This window comes from Phallusia mammillata, chromosome 6 (assembly GCF_965637545.1).
Source record: "Phallusia mammillata chromosome 6, kaPhaMamm4.hap1.1, whole genome shotgun sequence".
NCBI lineage: Eukaryota > Metazoa > Chordata > Ascidiacea > Phlebobranchia > Ascidiidae > Phallusia > Phallusia mammillata.
In genome coordinates, this window is record NC_137257.1 from 6,943,930 (window position 1) to 6,965,549 (window position 21,620).

General features: G+C 37.5%; 2 long non-coding RNA genes across 2 annotated transcripts; both read right to left on the reverse strand.

Moving 5' to 3' along the window:
* Positions 1–5,753: 5,753 nt before the first annotated feature.
* Positions 5,754–6,634, reverse strand: LOC145232466 (uncharacterized). The gene is made up of 2 exons (XR_013860885.1): positions 6,298–6,634; positions 5,754–5,983 (listed from the first exon to the last, which is right to left on the reverse strand). It is a non-coding gene; the product is annotated as an uncharacterized LOC145232466 (long non-coding RNA).
* Positions 6,635–12,413: 5,779 nt separating this feature from the next.
* Positions 12,414–12,692, reverse strand: LOC145232467 (uncharacterized). Its single transcript, XR_013860886.1, has 3 exons — positions 12,602–12,692; positions 12,502–12,528; positions 12,414–12,444 (listed from the first exon to the last, which is right to left on the reverse strand). It is a non-coding gene; the product is annotated as an uncharacterized LOC145232467 (long non-coding RNA).
* Positions 12,693–21,620: the final 8,928 nt, after the last annotated feature.

A 21,620-nucleotide genomic window follows, 5' to 3' on the forward strand; every position in this document is an offset into this window, starting at 1 on the left:
ATTTTAACAACATGCAACATAAGTTTATCAATATGACAAAATCTCTAAATCTTTCAAGCAATCAGAAATGCCGTAACAATGTGCAAAATTAGTTTCATCATCACAATGTGCACTGTGCAAGTGCAACATTGATGCACCCCTTGGGCCCTTGCAACATCGTTGTTACTCATACAAGTCACCTCGCGCAATGTGCACAGCCTGGTTTTAGTGCTAAGCTAAAGTCAACAAGAAAAGCTTTTAAACAATATTCTTGACAATAACTTGCCCCACGTGAACGTTGAACCACTGTGCTTGGCATCCCTTGTGGTGGCAGGTGCGACCAAAGAACACTATAACCAGGAAGGTCAACTCATTGTTCTCGTCACGCATCACTGACACGGGATAAAATCCAGCGTATTGTTAGTGTTTTGTGCTGCTAAGTGTAGAAAAATAGGAAATCTTAGTGCAAAAGAGTCGTTTTTTAAAATAAAATGGGGGTAACTCACTGCGCAGTGCCGGGATGTAAATGGTCTGTAAAATTTGCAAAAGCACAAGGTGCCAAATGCAAGACGTTTTTCGGTGTACGGCGACCAGACCTTGCAAAATGCGAAAAAGAACGCAACCATAGACAAAGTTTAACTAATTTTTTGTTGGCAATGCGGGATTCCGAAGCAGGCGACATCATTAAAGAAATGCTTCATAAAGAAACGTAGGTTATATATATTTTATAAATTTGAAAAGAACTGTAACTGTGAAAAATGCTTTTTATTTGGGTATATTGCAGAGCTGGCATATGTGAATTGCATTTTAAAGATGAGGATATATTAAGAAAGGGAACCAAAATTATGTTAAGGTGTGGAGCAATGCCATGCCTTAACTTACCCAAAAAAATAACACCAACAATTGCTAGAAAGCCACCATTTCCAAGGCAAACTGTTAAAAAATGTATACACAAAAATGTTGATGACATTTTGAAGGCATCAAAAAGACTTAGCAATGATATGAAAGGTGTGAAGGTTTGCAAGGATTTTTTTTAAATTATGTGTCATACTGTGTACCAAACTTGAAGAAAAATGGATTGTTTATGTGCTGAAAAGTAATGTTATATTTGAATTAAAAGAAGAAAACAGCTTAGTCCCCAAAATCAGGTTAGTCAGACAAAAGCCCAGGTTTCGAACAGATCTGACTGTGGTTACAATTTTAAAGCTAAGTTAATCTTTACTATGTTGCCATGTTCATAGGTTGGTTATAAATGATGACGTAAAGGTTTCGTCTGTTTCTTTACATGGCTGGGATTGTTCAGTAAGCATGTCTTGTCTGGAAGATCCCGAGTTTTGCACATTATACTGCTTTTTAAGTAAGATTGAATATTGTGTAACCATGTTTGTGTTTTGCACATAAAAAATGTGTCTCTTTGTCAACAGAAAGTGCAGAAGCAATAGTTTTGTGCCAAGGTGTTAGTGGTTCCAGTGCAGACAAAACTATAAATCGGCATCCAATTTTGCACTGGTCAGAGACTGAAAAAAAAAAAATTACCAGTTATATTTACAGAACTGAGAAATGTGAAATAGTTGGTAAAAAACATTTTTTATTCATTTAGGTCAAACAGTAGTTTGATAAAAATATCTTGGTTTAGCAGGTAAGGGTGAGGTATGTAATCAGTGTAGAAAACACAATGAGCAAGCTACACGGAGTGCGCCAGTTAACCTTCAGGTAGATTTATTTAAACACTATAAATCTAAAGGAATAACAATACTTTTTCTATAGTGACTATATTGTTTAATGTAGAAAGAGCAAACATCGGAATTAAATGAATGGCAAAGTTTGTTCTTTACAAATCAAATTCAAAACTTCGGAGCAACCCAGACTGGACGAAGATATCATCCAGATGTACTTCGATGGTGTATTGAATTGTACTGCCGTTCACCTGCAGCATATGACCATGTTAGAAACAGTAAAGTTTTAGTTCTACCTTCTGCCACTACCATTAAAAGCTACAGGTAAAAAGAATTAAATTTTTAAAAAATCATGACTTTTAAAGTTTAATTTTAGAAATCAGATTTCACCACAGCCAGGTTTAAATACCCAAGCCATCAGGCATGTGGAGCAAATTATGACCAACCATAGAAGTTTGCCAGGCTATGTCACCATGGATGAAATGAAAAGTAATATTACACAGTGTTACAGTACACAATGTTAACATAACAGAGCTGTAAGTGTTACAATCATTTAATGTTTTAAGTTCGTGAAAATTTGGTTATCTCGGAGGGAAAGCTGGTTGGATTTGTAGATTGGGGTGAACCAGATGAAACAAAATTGGCAACACATATTCTTGGTAATGAAACTAACTTCTTTAAAATGCAGTACTTGATAAAATTACTACAATTCGACAGTTTTTTATGTGCGCACCATCAAAAGGGAAATTTCATATCCAATTGCTTGGTTTCCTACCAATTCAACACCAGCAACTAAGCTAGCACTAATGTTCTGGAAGGTTTTATTTGAACTGGAAAAAAATGGGGTTGCAATTTATGCGCTTGTGGCAGATGGCAACTCCATAAACAGAAAATGCTTTTTGTTGCTAAGTGGTCTAAAAAGCATACCACTGGACAAACCTTTTGTCGCACCCAATCCATTTTCGGCGAATCGGCCAATATTTTTATGCTCTGATCCTTCACATCTATTAAAAGTAAGGATGATTACAATGTGTTGCAGTCCAGCCAACTAACAACGGCATTTGTTTGCAGACTGCTAGAAACTCTCTATTTTCATCCAAACCAGGTGGCACTAGATATATGAATATGGGCACAGGAGATGGTGATATTCTGTGGAGCCATGTCTTACAACTTTACAAGGAAGAGCAAAAAAGTCCTATTCTAAGCAGAACCAAATTGTCAAAAGCTCATATTGTACTGAATCCTTTCAGCAAAGTATGGAATTCTAACATTTTAGTTTACAAACTAAACCTAACAACTAGCTGCACTGGCAAAACAATTTTACTGTGGTGTTAGAATAAATCATCTACAAGGGGTTATAATTGGTTGTGTGCAATGAGAAGTAATTTCCATGCATTTATAACATAAATTCAACAAGAATGGCTCTTTCCTTCAGACAAGAGGATGTATTGTGTCATGTGCATCATCTCGTTCTGATCCAAATTGCTGTTTTTGGCTCTCTTCAACCTCTTAGATTTTTTAAAACTTTTGTAATTTTAGAATTGTTTGTAGTAGTTATAATAATTACAGCACGCTTAGTACTGATCACTGTGTTTACCTTACAACACCAAACTTTCTCATGTTTATCTCTTGATATGCATTATTTTCAACGTTGCATTTGTAGGGACCCATGTGTTTCTGGTTATACTTAAAGTAAAAAAGACTATGGCTTATACGGGACCCATCACGAAATAAGTCTAGGGATTATCTTAACGTTTTAAAATAGGTTTTATTTGATATGCAATGACAAAAGGTACTAAGTCGCTCTTATAATATCCTTATTTTTGCTTGTATGGTCAAACGAAATCCGGAAATAAAATTACATGTTAAGTTTATTGCAAAGAAGCAAGAATGTGTCCAACATCTGAGATTACTGATTTAAAGTTTAATGAAGTAAACAACATCATGTTTCAAATATGAGCCATTTTTGTCGGCACCAAAACATACATGGATATAATTCATATTGCACAACAACCATTTATTGCAAGATGTTTTCAAACATATATCCCTGAGCAGCTGCCATTGTGGTGCAGGATAATAATTACAATACACCAATCCAGGGTTTATAAAATGTTATTCTCAATTTACATTGTATTTAGTTTTTCACATGTAAAATTATTGCTGCTAATTTTCACAGATGAAAGTAGGACTAGCAAAAGATACCTTAAGTTGGAAAGTGTTTGGAATCCATGCCAGGTGCTTTGGGCACATCCAAGTTTGTGCTGCTATTTGCAGAGTATGATTTGTAATAAATCATTTATGACTGAATTTTAAAGCTTTGCATTACTTAGATGGTTTGATGTAATGAACTGCTCCGTCAAATGTCCAATTCAACATGCAAGTGATGCACGAATAGCTTTTCTGCAAGAGTTTGTTGACAAACTAATGTCGTGGAAGGTAGTATAGTAGCAGTTGTTTTTCGTAAACTTATGAGAACTGAAGTATTCCAATCATCCACTAAAAAATCTTTAGAACTTGGTGGAGGAGAAGCATGCTGGAGAGTATAAGCGCCTACTTGCAGCACCAACTCTTACGGGACTGATTTTTACTACAAACAATTACATTGAATTGTCCAAGCAATTGCTTCAACGAGAGGATATTCAGTATGTTTGTTTTCACACTTTTACTCAAGACAACTTGGAGGCATTTTTTGGAAATTTGGTATGCTACTATGTTCACGCTTCCTGAAAAAAATCTAACAGCGTTAGGAATAATAAATACATGTTTACAAATTACAGAGGCAACTTGGGAGAAGATCCCAAAATCCAGACGTTTTTCAAGTTTCATATGGCATACAACACTTAACTCAACGCAAAATTATCAAACACATAAAAGGTGGAAACACAACTTATGGGGAAAAAATGCCTGGACTAGTTTCAGACGAGCCACTTCAAAAAAAAAGTCGATCATCAAAATAGGCTGGTAAAGCAGAGCTATTTTTTCTTTAAATCGCCTCTAAGACCCTTGGATTGTCTGTTTGCACCTGTGTACATTTTTTCAAACAATTTTTTAGCAAATGCATGTGACAACACTTTGACGAAAAGATTCACAATATACGATATTATTTTGCAGACATGTGAAGGATCTACATCTGACATGTCAGCAATTAGGACTAAAATTTTCAAAGCGAACACCAGACATTATTTCTAGACAAACATTATTGAAGTTTATGCTTGTTAACTTGCTGTTCGTTTGCCTTGACAGCTTTAAATACATATATTGCAAAAAATATAAAAAATCATCTGAAGGGTATTTTAAACAGCCTGAAGCTTTTTCCATTATCTTTATTAAAGAGCCATGTGGAGATGAAGTACACATGCACTCAAGAATTTCTGGCATTTCTGGAAATTTTACAGTAGCTTTTCTGATTAAAAAGCCTCCAATATATTCTAAAGTGTCGTTTTCGAATGTTTTAATCTGGCCATAAGAGGATGCTCTCAGGGGCGGCTCGTGCTAGGGTGCTGCGGAGCTGCAGCACCCCCTAGATATTTTTACTTAATACACCTATCATAATATTACAAATAACTTTCATTATTTTTATTTTTTATTACATAATTTTCGCCCTAATCACCTTTTTTTTTATTAAAAAAAATTTTTTGGGAAACACTAATGTATACCTATGCTGGAACTGCAGCTCCAGTTTTCTGACGTTTCATGACGTTTTGCGGTTCTGCGCATGCGCACTTTGAAAAGCTACATGCTGGGCGAAATAGGAGCCAGGGTGCTGCGGCTCGCGCAGCTCCACCATTCACGTAGCGTGTGACCTGGGCACCCGGAAGTAGTTGTCTGTTTCGCGTTTATTGTGTGCCAAAGCAAATCACGTGTACCATCAGGTTCGACAATGAGTACAGTACGACAGTTATTCTTTTTTAATCATTTTTACAGTTTTTGATTGAAAGGTTAATCATGGCTTTTCAAGATTCTCATTCGGTAACTGTAAGTGAGCTTCAGCAACTTAAGTTTTCGCAGTTATCAAGTTCTGAAAAGGTAAGTATAAAGAAAAAAGGGCGTCCAACGCCTGATATTCAACTTTGTCAGCCAGGAATGAGCCACAACAAGAAATATATACGCAGTTTTAATTCTGAATGGTATCAAAGGAAAAAATGGCTTTGTGGTTGTGAAGTTAAAAATGCACTGTTCTGTTTTCCATGTTTGCTGTTTGGAGGTGATGAAAAATGCTGGACAAAAGATGGTTTTACAAATGTAGCCAAAATAGGTGAGAAAGCAGAAAAAACATGAGAAGTCAAAGAAGCATGTGGACAATGATGTTTCACTTTCACTTTTGGGAACTGTAAATATTAAGGAAAAACTTAGTGAGGCGTATAGACTTTCAATTATTGAACACAACAAAAAAGTGAAAAAAAATCGTGAAATTTTGTCCAAAATAATAGACTGCATTTTTTACTGTGGAAACTTTGAAACTCCCTTATGTGGACATGATGAAAAAGATGATGCTCTTAATCCAGGGGTATTTAAAGGATTAGTTAATTTTGCATCTAAGTTAGATCCAGACTTAAAAAAACACTTAGAAACAAGTACAGTTTTCAAAGGGGTTTCTAAAACAATTCAAAATGAAATACTTGACTGCCTTCTACAAATTTACCGTGATGAGATAAGGGCCGAAATTGGAAGAGCTTCTTTTGTCGCTGTCATGGCTGATGATACAAACGATGTTTCGGAAACTACACAAATGGTCCTTGTTCTGCGGTACTTTTTGGATGGAGCTTTTACAAGCGCTTTTGGGTTTTTTTTACTCCAGAAAATCAAGCAGCTGATGGCATATCAAATCGTATTTTAGAACAATTGGACATAATCCTTCAAGGAAATGGACAAAAATTAATAGCTCAGACATATGATGGTGCAAATGTGATGAGAGGCAGAAAATCAGGAGTTCAGAAAAAAGTAAAAGCAGTGTATCGTAATGCACATTTTATTCACTGTTATGCACATCAACTCAATTTGATCATGAAATACTGGCCCTGCTGCTTTCTGATCATACTGGCCCTGCTGCTGCAATTGTGCGCGGTATATTTTTATCTAAAAAGGCGTTATTACCTCAGATGCCCAATCAAAAAAAGGATTGGGCAAGGCTTAAGAAGATCAATCGCAACAGACAACTTAAGAAGGCTGCTGGAGCAGAACCAAACACCTCCACCAACATACCAACAGACGGAGCTATGAGGAAACGAGGATTCTCAGCAACGTCACCACCAACAAGTCAATTAGATGATATGGAATTAAACGATGGGGACGACATGTTCGACGAAGAAGGAGGAGGGGGAGGCCCTCCTGCCAAACAAGCAAGACTCGGACAAAATATCGCGGGGAACTCAGGCGGGGGAAGGTCTGGAACCCGAACCTTGGCCATACCCAGAATGCACCCAACTAGTCCGACATGTACATATACTCTCGTCACGAAGGGATTCTTATGGTTCTATAAGGGAACACCAGAAACAAACTGGGCACCGTGGTTCAATTGGCAAGCTACAACGGCGAGTGAAGGAGTTAGTTACCCGACGGTCGCAAACAGCTGCATAGTACATAGTGATGTTATATCACGACAACTATACTTGGGAAGAGATCGAGGAACAACACCAGGGCGCAGATGGAAAGTCTACGGGCCTCAAGGACTGACATCCTACAATGATCTAGACCAAATAATAGCCACTGGAATGGGGTCACAATATGAGATGTTCAAGTGTGCGGACTAGAATGCAGTACTGTGGCCAGCAGCATGCTTAAACAGGCAAGAAGACAGCGGAAGAACACTACCGTTAGTCTACATCTACATGGATGTAGCATGGGACACGGACAGTCTAATAATGGACAACAAGTTCGACTTTGGAATGGTTGCAGCGCATGTATTCGACAGTGACAGCACAGAATTCCCACTACAGTCATTTCCAAATATGACACGATACCAGCTGGGAGATGACCACACAGTCATCAAGATAAAGTTCCTCCAGAGGGATACCCATACAACATGCATAGCAAATTCAACAACTACAAACGATACTGCAACAACCATGGATGAAACACCGTGGTATGACGTAACAGCAGGAAAAGCACCATCAGGGAAACTAATGCATACCCAAATGCACGTGTACGAAGAGTCCATTAAAAAGAACCTGTGTGCAGCAGCTTACAACAGAGAAGGAGCGTCATCAACCGAAGTCTATAACGCAAAGACGGACAATTACCTAACAATACCATACACAATGACCGCCAAAGTTATATCAGACTGGCAATGGCAGGCCAACCGCTCTGACAAAGAAAAGCGTGGTGAAGATACTGACCACAATGAACATCCGCGTGTTATATATCGCCCCAGTAAAAGATATGAGTGCCTACATCAAGTATATGTACAAGAAGGAACAAATTGTACCTCCCGAGCTCATGGAAAAAATAAGTCAAGAAAAAAAACAGTATGGAAACCAATCTCGCTGGCAACGCATAGCTGAAGAAGTAGCAAATTCGTTTGACACGAAACCCTCATGCAACGCCTTCAAAGAAAGATTGTTCGAGAAGGACTTCGCCTTCCCAGAAACGCTCGCAAAACGGGCCTACAATACTGTAAGCTTTGGGAAGGCGAATAGGAAAATGAAAAAGGCATTCCGCCGTGTTAACAAAAAAAAGTACGAGGAGTGGACCGTTAAAGAAGCATGTAAAATAATCAATGATATCATCAATGAAGCAAAATCTATTGAATGGAATGATGGCAAACTCAATACGTTTGAACTCAAAATCGCTCTTGTGTGCGCAGCGCTGGAAGCCAGAAACGAAGAACAAGACGGTATCCGGTTTGCACCCTACTTCTGCCTCCATGGGGCAGCAGGAAAGGGCAAGACCTTATTAGGTCAGTTCCTGTTTCCCATGGAGTACGCGAGCACTCTAACGAATGACTCGCAGGGAGTGGGGCAGATGGCGCTGCGCCACAAACACAAAGTCCTCAAAATCGATGACGCAGGCTCTTCATTCTTTAATAATGATGCTCTCATTAGCGCGGTGAAATTCATGTACCACTTCAACTGGAGCGCTAAAACCCACGGAGATCGCCAAGACAACAAGGCGACATGCGCCTACATAACTACCAACACCAAGAACCCGATGATAAAACTGGCGAGTCTTGGCGATCTCCAGCCGATGAAGAGGCGCTTCATACAAGCAATGTGGCCAGAAGACGCGGCGAACCCAGAGACTGGCAGCCAAAAGGAAATTAAGGGGTCAAGAACCAACGAAATTATGATCGAGCTGGCCAAGGAAGTCATGACGGAATTATTAAACGAAAGACCCATAGATGAGGACATAGTAAAGATGGCGGACTATGTTAACAACGTAGTAGAGGAATTCAATGCAGCAAGTAGCGACGATGAGAGTGACGAAGAACCCAACACCAGTACCTCATCGCCGGTGCAGAAAAGAAAGGCGGTGCAAGAAAGTATAGTCCCAGAAAAAAAGAAAAAAGAAGATGGTGAAGAGCTGGTAACTAGGTTTGGTGAAACCTATGACTTCATGAGGCACACCATTGATCCAGCAGTGCCCATGAAGACCAGAAATGAATACAACGCAGAAAAGAAGAAGCTCGAAGACCCTTGCGAGTGGGAAAAAAGACAAGAAGAAGACCGAAGAGTGTTAGAAAGTATAATAATGCCAGCAACATACATAGACGACGGAAGAAGGTGCGAACACCGAGGAATGGACGCGCAATGCTTTTGCGAGATAGAAAGCTTGTCCACAGATTGCAGTGACGATTTACTACAACAGATCAATTCCAGCTTCCTCCATTGCCTGTAGTAGTAAATCGTGTTCTTTAACTGATAGTTTCAAAGTTACGTTCGGAGATGGCAGGACAAGTTTTTTTTCTCTCAATGAAAAAAAACTAATTAACTGTATGTACACAGACTCCCAATTTTATACAGTTATTGGGCGAGAATTTTGTTTAGTTTTTGATATTATGTATGCCAAAACCGGAACAGAGTCGGTTGCTGAGTCGTTTTACAGAGTGATGGAGAAACAGGAAATGGACGGTAGACAAAGTTTTGAAGTTCTGCGCAACAGAACAATTATCGACTGGTCGCTCCCCCACACTGTACAATGTGATGAAGCTTTGGCAGAAAGGGCCACGATGTATATTGAAGGCAACAAGGAACATGGTGTTAGAAAACACTATGCTCATGTTCTAAAACAAAAGCGTTCTCGAAACATCGGTGGTCCGTCAAAAGTGGTTGTGCGACTTATGAAGGACGAGCCCAAACTGCCTTTTTTGGTTTAATAAAACGTTTTTTTCTTTTCATTCCATTCGTTTTTTTTGTACTTTTTCACCTGTACTTCCTTAGCTGTCGTTTAGATTCACCACTGCTTGTAGTTTTATGGCATTAATTATACCTCAGTGCAAATTATTTAACAGGTAATAAATACAATGAATCGTTATGAAAATACAAAGACTGTAAACAACGGATTTGTCTGTTACTTTGGACTTTAAGCAATTTTATTTGGCTATTTTTGTAAGATAATAAGAGTAGCAGAGAGTGATGATGGGTCTAGAAATAATTCATTAACATTTGTAAAACAATACGTAAATCAACGAAAAATTCGCGCAGAAAATACGTTTGTCCGCGCAACAATCCGCGCATTTTTTTTGCTCAAAAAAAAAATCCTCCGCGCAAAAAAAAAAACTTTCCAATCTGGCTAGAGCATATCCCTTCATTGACAAAGAAAAGCTGGCAACTGAACTAAATGTGTTCTACTGTAGATCTGATATTCATGAATATTGCAAAATTACTATTGAAGTTTATCATGGAAAATAATCTAGATGATGTATTGAGTGAAATTAAAAAACTGATAAAAATCCTTTTGACAATTCCCATGACTACTTCAGAGGCTGAACGATGCTTTTCAACACTAAAAAGAATAAAAACTTTTCTGAGAAACACAATGAATTCAGAAAGACTCAATGCTCTTGCTGTGCTTGCAATAGAAAAACAGTTTCTTAGTAGTCATTTAGAAATCAAGGAGAAAGTTATTGATCATTTTGCCCAAATTAAAACCAGAAGAATGGATTTTATCTTTAAATAATTAGATCTTGCAACAACTCTATGCTTTTATTCAGGTCTGAAAGCAAGCAAAGTTTAAAAGTATGCTTTAAATGTAAGTAAGAATGTTGTAAATTTTTGGATAAGGAGTTTTGTCCTGTAGATAAGTTCTTTATTTGAGCTTAAGAAACTGAAAAAAAATACTTGATGTACAAAAATTAGAACAAAGTGAAGTTGCTTTAACTAACATTAGCAGATAGAAACAAAATGTAGTTGTTAAATTTTTATTCAATACCCATTTTTGCTTGAGTGCCTGAGTGTGGTTAACCAATAAGCATTTTTGCTTGAACGCCTGAGTGTGGTTAACCAATAAGCATTTTTGCTTGAACGCCTGAGTGTGGTTAACCAATAAGCATTTTTGCTTGAACGCCTGAGTGTGGTTAACCAATAAGCATTTTTGCTTGAACGCCTTATCGGTGTGGTTAACCAAGAAGTCTGCTGCAGTCTTGAACGCTCCAAAGGTGTGGTTAACCAAAAGCCTAGGCTGGTAATAAGACCTAAAGGCTTGAACGCTCAACAGGTGTGGTTGTTCTACAAACTCCCAGTTTCATAGGGCTAATGGCGAGGCGTCTGACTTAACAAAAATGCCAACGACCACAAATGAGAGCCTCATGGGTGTGGTTGGAATTATCATATTATTTCATTAGCAATTGCAAAAAAGTTAACTATCCCTGCCCTAAACTGTCATCAACTACCATGTAGTTTTGTGCTAATAAGTGTTAATTCTTTCGCATGAACCTAAAAGAATGACACCATAAGCAATTTCCAAAACTTGTATTTCTTTTTTCTGCGAAACACAAAAACAGGTCAAAAAGACAAAAAAACATTTGTAATAGGGTGCATGTACTATGCATACTTACAAATCTTTTTACTGTTCAGCATTCTACAAAAACACAATAGTGTCATTAGTGGTACCATTACAACATTAAATTAAATTAGACATCAACACAAACTTACAGTTTCATTTTCTTTTTCTGCAATCTGTCAAAACACAATAGTGTCATTAGTGGTACCATTACAACATTAAATTAAATTAGACATCAACACAAACTTACAGTTTCATTTTCTGCAATCTACAAAAACACAATAGTGTCATTAGTGGTACCATTACAACATTAAATTAGACATCAACACAAACTTACAGTTTCATTTTCTTTTTCTACAATCTGTCAAAACACAATAGTGTCATTAGTGGTACCATTGCAACATTAAATTAAATTAGACATCAACACAAACTTACAGTTTCATTTTCTTTTTCTGCAATCTGTCAAAACACAATAGTGTCATTAGTGGTACCATTACAACATTAAATTAAATTAGACATCAACACAAACTTACAGTTTCATTTTCTTTTTCTGCAATCTGTCAAAACACAATAGTGTCATTAGTGGTACCATTACAACATTAAATTAAATTAGACATCAACACAAACTTACAGTTTCTTTTTCTGCAATCTGTCAAAACACAATAGTGTCATTAGTGGTACCATTACAACATTAAATTAAATTAGACATCAACACAAACTTACAGTTTCATTTTCATTAATTTGTTCTAAGTTCTGCAAAAAACAATAGTGTCACATTAGCTGTATACACAAAAGACACACATTAAAAAAAATAGGCCTTACTTCTTGAAAAAAAACTTCCCTGGGCAACCATCTGTGAACAAATAATACATTACACGGTTTGCATGAAAAATGATTATATCTTGTTTACTTAGCTGTTGGGGGAATCTTCTTCAACCTTAAAAATAAAAGTATGGCATAAAATATATAACCTACTTTCCAATAAAACTAATTTTGAAAAATTCACTAACCTTTGCAGCTCATGGAATCTTTGGTACGGGATAAAACTAAAAATTAATTGATGTATATTGAACACTTGGAACTATGCAATACACAAAAACTGTTTTACTTGACGATAAAACTTTAATCTTACCGTTTCTCTTTTTTTTTTGTAACGTTTTTTCTGCAACAAACACAAATTTTAAATTATTCATATTGGACGATCCAACTTTTCCATCCTTTAATAGATATTTCACATTTACCTTTCCCTCACCCTCCCGCATACTTATGCTTTGGATCGTACAGTTGTGAAATACAAAATTTTCCATTTATGGCTGAAATGCATTAACAAAAATATTTTTTCAACCAAAAGTAACAAGCCACACTTTACCTTAAACTGGTAAGTTTGGTATGTTTTTCGTTTTCATACGCCATTTATATTAGATATTTTTGTCACACGAAAGCAACAAAACACAATTAAACGGGTTCCAATATAATACGCCATTTAGGCGCCATTGTTTCGGTGCGCCACCTTTCGGAAATTATTAAATTGTGTGGCAAAGTCACGTGTTTTACGGTGTCAATTTTCCATGGAAAATACACAGTCTCGGAGCAGCACCCCCAGTAATTTTAGGCACGAGCCGCCACTGCTCTTGGAAGTTCTTTCTTATTGATGATTTGTTGTATAAGAGTCAACAAACATTCTGCAGCCGCAGGGTTCGAAACGGCTTCTAAAAAATACTTCTGTGCATCATTGCACAGCAACGGAAATTTGGCAACGATTTCCTCTTCTTTTTTATTCATTGAAAAGGTTTTCAACAAATTTATTGCAAGCTCAGTTCCACATTGATTTAAACTTAAAGAAAGGGCGTCTGCGATTGCACTTAGGTTTTCGTGGCCGTCGGTAGGCAACGAGACTGCTTCAAAATTACGACTGGGCGGTTGTTCAGGCAAGTCATCGTCCATAGTTTCAAACAAAAGATCCCTAATAACCTCCTCAGGCAAATTTAATTGGTCTTCCATGATTTACTAACGATATTCAAACGCAATTCAAAGAAAATCTTCTATTTTGGCGACGTTACTGTACAGTTAAATGAAGGCCAGGTAAGTTTTATCCCGTGTCATTCAAGCGTGACAATGTAAAACCTCATAAAAGAACAAACACTAGTTGACCTTCCTGGTTATAGAGTTCTTTGGTGCGACTATCCCAATCGTGGTCTGGTGTAAGTGGAAGATATTCCAACTCTAAACCTTCTGGACCGTTGATCCATCTCTGGGTCGCTATGTCGTCTGTGTTTCCTATAGATCTTTTAGGACTTTTGTGGCTTGGCCCTGGTTGTTCTTCGTCTGCTTTTCTCTTCTTTCTTCGTGCTTCTTCTTGGCTTTGTAACTCCCTTTGTACCACGGGTCTTCGTGCTTCTTCTTGCTCTTCATCTGACTCTTCCTCATCGCTCGATGTTTCGTTCCAAAGGGTGACCCAATTATTAATATAATCCAAATGTTCAGTGATGCTCATGCTTATTTCTTTCCCTTTAAGACTTGCTTCGTGTATTTTGTTTGCCTCTTGTATTACCAAGTCATCTGTTAAGCTACTCTCTATTTTCCTTCGCTTTAGAATGGTTGGTGGTTGAGCCTCCTCGTCCCACTCTGCTTGAACGAACCTCCTCTTCATTGGTTTAATGTCTTCGCTTTTGGCAATACGTTCCAAGGGATGGGTCATGTTGGTGGTAACATACGCACACGTGGCCTCATTATCTTGGCGGTCGCCATGAGTTTTGGCAGACCACGTGTTGTGGTACATAAATTTGACGGCACCGAGGATCGCATCGTTGTTGAAAAACGCTGGCCCAGCGTCGCCGATCTTCAACATTTTGTGCCTGAACCTCAGTGCCATCTGGCCCACCCCTTGGCTGTCGTTCGTCAGTATGCTAGCTACTTCTGTGGGGAAGAGGAGCTGACCTAATAAGGTCTTCCCCTTCCCTGCTGCTCCATGGAAGAGGTAGTGGGGCGAGTGTTCAATCCCTCCGCTTTCGGTGTTGCGTAGCTCTAATGCTGTTTCAATGAGTAGCACTTTGAGGTCTTCTGTTGTCAAGTCTTCTTCATTCCAATTGATGTTTTTGGCTTGGCTTGTAATCTGGTTAAATATGTCAGTTGCTTCTTCTAGGGTCATTTTCTTTGTAATCTTGTCTTTCATCTTGCGAGACACTTTGGCAAACTTCCTTTTTTTTGTCATTGAATTGGGCCGTATTATATGCCCGTTTGGCTAACAATTCTGGAAAACTAAAGTCCCTTTTGAATAACTCTTCTTTGTACTGATTCATCGAGGGTTTAGACTCGAACATTTTGGATACCTCTTTTGCTATTGTTTCATAGTGGCTTGACCCTTTCTGGTTGCTGTGCTTCGTATTTGTACATAGTTCTCTTAATTTGTCTGGAATCATGCTCCTGTCGCTCTTGTATACGTAATTCACGTATGCAGAAATGTCCTTGATTGGTGCTACGTATGTTACTCGGACCCCCATCTGTTGTAGCAGCTTGACAACCGCACTTTTGGTACGCGGTGAAGGCTGCTGCCCTGGCGTCGCTGAGACACAACTGAACACTCCATGTGTATGGTGATTTGCGGATCTTCCTACTTCTCTCGGGCCCCAGTACAGCACAAATGTTGGGCCTGTCCGGATACGATTCTCTGTATCTATATTTACATCTGTAGTTACGGCCCATTTGCGACTTCTTGTACTCTCGCTCGTACTGCTCTCTAATCCATTGACAATCACGTTCTCGGCGCCTTGCATATTCCGATGCTGTTTCGTATTCAGATTTTTTCAAATAGTTATTAACTATCCTATCAGTTTCTGTTTTACAAGGAAACATCTGTAAGGTTACATAGTTTTAATAGGCATGCAAACTCAAATAAACAGAACCATAAATCATGCAAACGAAAAACGTAACATAAAACATATTCATTTCGGCGTTGCTAAACATATTTTGGCTGACATCGTGTATGGGATTGCTATGTAGTTGTCTTCCTTGGCTGCGAACCCATCGTCTGTGGTCTTGTATGAGGCTGCTTGCAGGTCCTTTGTTACTGAGTCCGCATATACCACCATTTGGGTTAACATCGCTTTCGATGTCGGTGCTGGACATTGGGTGATGTCGTACCATGGGGTTTCGAAAGCTGTATTGACTGTATCCGCTGTTTGATTCGTACTCGTCATCCCCACTGTGTGAGAGTCTCTCTGCATGAATTGCATTGGTATCGAAGTGAAGTCTTCTCCTAGTTGGTATCTTTTTAAGCTTTTGTTGTGCGATAGGGGAAATTCGTAACTGTTCAGGTGTGCTCCCGTCATACTGGAGTCTTGAAATCCCAAGTCGAATTGGTTCGCCCGCAATAGATTTTTTTCAGTGAAGCATGTACAATGCCACTTAAATAAAACTCAGATCAACATTTCAGACTAGGCGTCCTTTCACAATAGCCTTCACATCACTGTTGGAAATTTTGTCACATGTGGACTTGAAATGAAAATAAACTTTCACTTGTTCCTCAGTTGTGTGTGGTATTTGATTCTAGCTGATTATTTGAGTAAACTCTACTTTGTGCCACTGTAACTCAGAGCTGCTACCTACATTCTCCATCAAGCTCACAGCACAAGTGAAGTTGTCATTCCTATCATGAGCCTGAAGTCTGTGTACAAGTAGTTATGCAGAGAAAAAACAAGAAGCTATTGCAAAAAAACACAGAAATACAACGCATCTTAAAATTAAATCCTCCTTCTTGCCAGTTGTTTTGGGACATCTTTTATTTAACTCAGATTTCCATTTAGAATAATCCATTTTTAGTTGATTTAAGTTGGCAAATAACAATGTTTAGTGGTAAAAATATGACGGAGTAGAGTTGTGTTGACGGAGTAATGCGAAATGTAGGCCTTTCAATTTGCGCGCGTTTGTGCCGTTATGACAACTATAACTGTTGCGTGGCGACACCATGCGGAATTTTCGACCCCTTAACTGCCCCATTAGTATTCCCTTTAGGCAGATGACCAAAAATTTCTACTAAATGGAAGCCATCATATTAACATTATCAAGTTGTACTTGAAGTTGAACCCCCCACTTAAAACCTTGTATTGCTGTGTTACTTAAACAGGAGGCAGTTGTTACACTACACCTCCCATATTCTATAACAGTACATTAAAGATTATTTTGTAGCAGTGGGAATGCCTGCCAATTGCCATTCAATGCATTTTGGGCGTTTTAAAAGTCTATTACAATGAATATTAAAAATTGCTCTACTTGACTCGTTTGCAATGTATTATACCAATGTCTTTGTGCTTTTAGTCAGTGTCCATCTTGCTGGCCTGTTATGTCTCTGGACTCCCTCTAGAAAGCATATACTCTTTTTTTTAAATAACCATTTAAAGTGAAAAGCCTAATAAACACCGTTTTTGCAAAATTTATATGGTAACATTTTTTTTGTGGTCACCTGCAGTTTTTTTTTCAGCAAAGGCTTTAGAAAACATCTGTACTGAATACTGATATTAATTGCATTAAAAAAATAACGATGCCAACTGCCGGCTGTATTTCGATGAATAGTAGTGGACGAAACTGTAGCGACTGCAGGGTGTCATCGTTTGGTTGAAAGCACTAAAGTAAAAAGGCATTTTCAGTTAACTACATGTAATGATGTTTTAGTCGCTAAAATTGCAAAATGCGTTGACTGCTGGTCTGGTTATGCTGTACATACCAAAGCGTAGTTACATTTATCTTAACGCTTATAGTTTGTATCCCGCGTGATACAATAAAAAGAACACATACAGAAACTAAGATTAATTATATTAACTAAAAACTTACGTTTTCTTTACCAAAGCAAAGCCCACACACTGGCGCCAAGTTGTGACTGTTGTATTGTTACGTTATAAAACGCATTTTTCCATTCACGGTTGTTAATGCCCTACTGACTGTAAAAAAGTGCTTATCGCACGAACTGGATTGCAGTGTTTCGGATCATGGGGATGAAAGTGGGGCGAAATTAGCGCGATTTTTGCACTGCGCCTTATGGAGCCGATTAATAAAATGATTAATTTGGATACCTTTGCAGTGTTTAATTTGCAAATTCTGCCAAATTTTGAATGAAAATATAACTACGCTTAACTTATAATGTTTAAATGATACTGATGAACAAGAGATAGAGTTTAAATCAAGTTTTAACGGGTAAATTTTGCAGTAGATATATACATGTAGTCTACTTAAGTCCCAAAAGTTTAAAAGATTGTCATGTATATTCATCTAAAATTGGAACAAATAGTTTGACTATGTTCCTCCAACGTCAGAAAAGTGATGACGTAATAGTGACATCATTCTTTACATATGTATTTTGATATTAAAAGCTTTTGACAGTACCTTATAAGGTATTGTACAATCTTTTACTCTGCTTATGTTTTTGGTATCATTTATTTGACACTTTTCAGTAATAAGTCATAATATATTTTTTTGCATCAATCAAGGACTATATATCATGTTTATTACAAGAATTACCATGTGAAACACAACAGCAAATCACTTTATGAAAAAAAGACAGTATGAACAAATACAACTAAAATTGTTACATGCAACAACCAATAGAAAACAAAATTGGAAAAGATTCTTCAACTTATCCACCTGGACAGCATGAAAGCAAAGATTTGTTTTGTGAAAAATTTAATTTCCATAATGGCATTTTTATTTGTTTATTTTAGTCTCAGCTGATACTTCCCAGTTCTCATAATACATGTTATATGAGGATATCATGAATAAAATTTTTAAAATGATTCTATTAAGAACATAAATTAACATGTAAGGATTATCTGTAATTTTCAAACCTTGTTTTTTCATAAAAAAATCTGTTTTCATAAAATCGAAAAAGTCACAACTTTAGCAAGAACACAGCATTGTATGATATGGCTGTTGGTAGCTTCATAAACGGAAACACAGTAGTTACATAAAGTCCAAAGCATCTACTAAATTAGGGTTTCCATATTTTATGACACGCAATCCCTGACAAAATTTATCTCGGTTGCGTTAAGCCAGTGGTTCTCAAACGTTTTCATTATTTTTTCTAAACGGTCCCTTTGCCATTATTTCGGGCTCGCGGTATTAAGCCCGAATGTGTATTTCAGAAAAATGAAAATGATTGCAGGATTTTAGCTATTTACACACACAAGACAAAAAACATAGTGGTGCGCGAACAATTGCATTTTTGTTAGTTGTCATGCAATAAAGCCTATTGTTTAGCAATGAAGACCGTCGATTCTCACTTTCATTTTTAAAAAACTTATTCAGTTGCACAAACTGACGCCAAATAAGAATATAGAATTACTACCACCTTTTCGCGGTCCCCGCAAAACTGCTTCACGGACTCCCAAAGGACCCCGGACCCTAGTTTAAAAAAGTCACGCGGACGGCGACACGAAAAAAGGTAGATACGATACTCTGATCCTTGCCAATTAACTTCTGCGTAGGCCTCTGTTTAGTTAAGTTTGTTAGGCTAACCTCACTACTGTTACTATCCTTGAAACAACAAGCACATATATCAGGGGTCGCCAACCTTTACCATTCTAAAAACCGTTCGGACCAATTTCACATGAAAAAAACAAACACTGGGAGACACAAAGACCTTTTTAAATTTGAAATAAAATGCCACTGTGAAAACGTATTTCTGTCCCACGACATTCGACTTTATGTTGTTAGTTAGTTCCTTGCATATTAGATACACAGTTAAAGCAAATGAAACTTCCCCCGTTCCCACGTAGCATCGAATGCTGTGTTTTCTTGAGACGCGGATTTTTATTTGTGTATTTAACGCGTATTGTTAGACAACTGGTAACAAACAGGTATTGTTACGCGCGCGCGCGCACACACTGCAAAGCGAAACAGTTAGCTTGGGCGTTAACATGCGCGCCGCCAGTTTACCTCTTTAGCTTCAAGGTGGAGACGCGATTGTAGCCAACTACTAGAAACTTTTTCCGTTGGCATATTAATTTTATAGCATATATTTTGTTCTCTTAAATTCCTGACTTTTAAGTACTTTTTAACATTTCTCCCTGACGCAGATTTAAACACTAAATTCCCTGACATGTCAGGGAAAATCCTGACGTATGGCAACCCTATACTAAATGTCAGAAAAATTACATTAACCAATTAAAACAAAAACAATGTATTTTGATTTTTTGTTGTGTTATGCATCATCATTTTATGTGAATAATTGTGTCTGTTTTAATCAAATTTATGAAATCAGAAAATACAAAATAAAACACTGCCATTTATGTTTCCCTTTCTTTGTCTTCATGCCTGTTGGTATTGTGAGCCAGGTCCCATCTATCCAACCAGGTTTGGTATGATGAAAGGCTGAAGATGTTTCTTCTTTGGTAAGGATACTTTAAAATTAATGTCTTGTTCATTTTAAAGCCCAATCATCCAACAGTTTCCTCATTATTAAGGTGAACTTAACTGGCCCCTTTTTTTAGTTTTTTACTATTTTAAGCTGCAAGTTTATGTGCACACTTAGTTATCTTATCATAGAACTGTTAAACGTATTGTTACTTTTCATAGGTTTGCACTTTCCTTTTTCAAGGAGCTAAAAATACAAAGAGTTTAAAAAGTATAATTTTGACAATTCAAACTGCTTTGGTTAACACTTTTTATTTTTTTAAATATCTGTGCAGACAACATTTTTATTGCTTAAAACTGTCGGGAATATTCATATTTACTACATTTTATCATCAAGATTAGTTTTTTAAAACAATATTTTCACAAATTTGCTAGGAAACGAACATTTTCGACAAACTAGTGCCAATAAAAGAGCTTTCCTGCAAAGATTGCGCGTTGCCTAGCAACCAATGACGTCACTTTTACGTCACATTCAAATTTTCTTGTCAGCAAGGCACTTTAGAAATAAAAAATATTTGGGCGTAAAAGCAGGTTTTTGAAAAAAACATCAAAAACCCTATCCTTTGCGTTGTTAAAAGCGTGCAAAGTCGCCCCATTATATGCTCCATGAATTCTCGTGCGACAACTTGCGTTTGATAGAGAGACTTTGGAGCACAGTAAACCCGGAACAGACAACAACACAACTACAGGCCGGTTCACACGCTACGTGATTGGTGGAGCTGCGCGAGCCGCAGCACCCTGTCGCCTATTTCACCCAGCATGTAGCTTTTCCAAGTGCGCATGCGCACAAGTGCAAAACGTCACGATTCATCATGAAACTGGAGCTGCAGTTCCACCATAGATAACATTTTAATGGCATATTTTTTATGAAAAAAATGCCGATCAAGGCGGAAATTATACTTAAGAATAAAAAATAAGTATAATGAAAGTTATCTGTATTATTGTGGTAGGGCCATTGAGCAAAAATATCTAGGGGGTGCTGCAGCTCCGCAGCACCCTAGCACGAGCCGCCCCTGGTAATAGTCTTTTTATGAAAGATTACGTTAATATATCCTTTTCGTTACAGGATCGATTTAGCCCACGTAAAACCATTGGTTGTAGATTGGCAGATGGGGAAGGAATGGAAAGATTGTAGTCGTATATAAGAAACTTTAACAAAATTACTAAGGAAATGAAAGCAGAGCACCGAACTGATCTGCTTACTGATGGTTTGCTCCTTTATGCAGAAAAACAAAAGAAGAAAATAGGTGTTTGTACCTGTGTTTTGCTTATTCTATCGTTAAAAATATGCTGCATATAGTTTGCATTCAAGCTTTAAATTGTACTTTTAGATGGAAGTCAGTCACATGGATGTAAACAAGAAGTAGACAAGCCATTGTTTACTTTGAACAAATGCACTTAAAATGGTTGAAAGTTCGGTGTGAGTGGTAAACCACTGTGTAAAAAATTTAGCTGCAAAAATGGTATTATTTTTTAGGGTGTACTCTTGTACGCAAGCTGCAAAATAGCAAGGCCATTCAAAAAGGAAGTAGGCAGCAATTGCAAGTTCTTTTAGATTCCCACCCATGTAAGTTTGTCATGTTGTTAAAGAAACTTGTTTGTTGTTAAACCTAATAATGCTTGATATTA